The sequence below is a fragment of the Psammomys obesus genome, unplaced genomic scaffold (genome assembly GCF_907164565.1).
Source record: "Psammomys obesus unplaced genomic scaffold, mPsaObe1.curated_primary_1811, whole genome shotgun sequence".
Lineage (NCBI taxonomy): Eukaryota > Metazoa > Chordata > Mammalia > Rodentia > Muridae > Psammomys > Psammomys obesus.
Genome location: NW_026587759.1, coordinates 8,983,227 through 8,985,578, shown reverse-complemented (window position 1 = coordinate 8,985,578; position 2,352 = coordinate 8,983,227). Strand labels below are relative to the sequence as shown.

At 45.0% G+C, this 2,352-nt stretch overlaps 1 pseudogene; it reads right to left on the bottom strand.

Moving 5' to 3' along the window:
- Positions 1-774: 774 nt before the first annotated feature.
- Positions 775-2,139, bottom strand: LOC129674150 (histone deacetylase complex subunit SAP18-like; annotated as a pseudogene).
- Positions 2,140-2,352: the final 213 nt, after the last annotated feature.

Below are 2,352 nucleotides of genomic sequence, written 5' to 3'. Positions count from 1 at the left end.
TTGTTTTATTCTAGATCCTATATGTGACAGAAAGCACATGTGTGATATTGCCCTTTCTTAGTCTGGTTTACTTTGCTGAACATGGTGACCTCTGATTCCATCCATCCTCCTGAAAAACAAAACAAACAAACAACAACAAAAAAAAAACATTTCATTCTGTTTTTCTGGGAGGAAGACTAAGTTCTGCCGGGGCCAGCCAGCAGAGTCGAACGCTTCTTGAGTTGGGAGTGAGAATTAAAATTAATAAAATAAACACACAGCACACAGGAAACTTTTTAAAGGTCCAGACTCGACAGCCATGGAAAAAGGCAGGCAGCTGCAGCAAGCAGTGCCAGCAGCAAGTCTCAAGTCTCTGCCTGCCTCCTCTGCCTCCAGCCCTCTTCTCTAGCTCCTCCCCTCTTTCCTGTCCTCCGGCTCCTCCCATAGCACAACATTGTATCTAGTTGCTTATTTGTGTCCTGTTTACACAAAAGTTGAGACAGGATGCTTGGAGCATCATCTTCAGCCTTCTTCTGCAGTAACTGTCGGCCTGTCTTTTTATTGTAGAGTTTCTAAGCCAGAGTAGAAACATCTCAGAACAATGGCTAATTTCCATGAGGAGTCTGAGGAAGAGGTGTGATCCTCACAAGCTATCCTACCTACTGTCACAAACAAAGGGAGATGGACTTGCAAGTTCTCTGCCATTAGTAAAGGCCTGCTAAAAGCCATCTCTCCACCGAGATTTAAATATCAAAGCCTTGGAGTCACGGCTCCCGACAAAGTTCATTTTACAAACTAGCTGAAAAATAACTTCAATAAAGTCAACAGAATCCAGGATGATCTCATCTGCCTTGACCAAGGAGGTGCCGATTTGGAGGAGCGATGGCTATGTCCAGATAATCCCCTCTTTGGAGCTTCTGCGACTGCAGTGTCAGGAGTGCCCTTCCTGCCAGGCATGGTCCTGCTGATCTTCTTAATTAGATATCCAGGTCCTTTAAGATTCATAAAAGCAATTTCAAAATTGAAGTGTGTGCCCTCCTTTCTGGCTTCTGGGTAGACTTTTTTTTACTAAGCTAGCCAGTTCTTTAAAGGTTGCATCCATCCAAGTGCAGATCTGCAGCTGGCTCTGACATGGTTCCCTTGGGAGAATTCATCCATTCAGTGGCAGCGGCTGTTATTGGTGGCGAAGACCAGCAGCAGAAGCTGGCGGGTCTTCTCCAGCTCTTTCTTAATTTCTTTTTTTAATTTAATTTTTTTTTATAATTTATTCACTTTACATCCGATTATAGCCCCCTCCCTCATCTCTTCCCTGTCTCATCCTCCCTCCCTCAATCCCTCCCCCAGTCCTCAAAAAGGGGGGGCCCTCCTCCCCTTCCATCTGACCCCAGCCTATCAAGTCTCATTAGGACTGCCTGCATCCTCTTTCTCTGTGACCTAGCAAAACCCCTACCTGCAACGACACAGAAGAGACCAAAGAGCGGGCCACAGAGTCCATGCCAAAGACAGCCCCTGCTCTCCTTACTAGGCAACCCACATGGAGACTGAGCTGCATATCAGCTACATCTGAGGAGCGGTCTAGGTCCCCTTCATGAGTGGTCCTTGGTTGGTGCATCAGTCTCTGCAGGCCCCCATGGGTCCAGATTTGTTGGCTCTGTTAGTCTTCTTATGGAGTTCCCATGGGCTCTGGGTCCTTCTATTTCCCCACTCTTTCCTATGACTCCCTGCATTTTGCCCAAAGTTTAGCTGTATCTGCTTCAATCCCCTGCTGGGTAGAGTCTTTCAGAAAACATCTATGGTAGGCTCTTTTCCTTATCCCTCTCTTTAACCACTTCCAGTGTCTATTCTATTTGCCCTCCTGAATGTGAATTAAGCATTCTCCTTGGGATCCTCCTTGTTATTTAGCTTCTTTAGGTTTGTGGATTGTAGTATGGTTATCCTGTATTATATGTCTAATATCCACTTATGAGTGAGTACACTCCTTGTGTGTCTTTCTGGTTCTGGGTTACCTCACTCAGGATGATCATTTCTAGTTCCATCAATTTGTCTGCAAATTTCAAAATTTCATGCTTCTTAATGTCTTAATTTCCACCACCATCTTTCTCCTTTTGCCAACTAGACACTCACCCTGGCGTCTGACCCCTGTGGGGAGCATAAGCTAGTCATCCATTATTTTATTCTTTTTGTTTTTATTTAAGATTTTTATTTTTTCATTTTACATCCTGGTGGTAGACCCCTCCTTCCTCTCTTGCTAGTCACAACCTCCCTCCCTGTTTCCCCTATCCCTCTCACTTACTCCTCAGAGCAGGGGAGCTAGCACCTATCCACCTTCCCCAAGTATATCAAGTTGCATCAGGACTTAATGGTTGAATAATA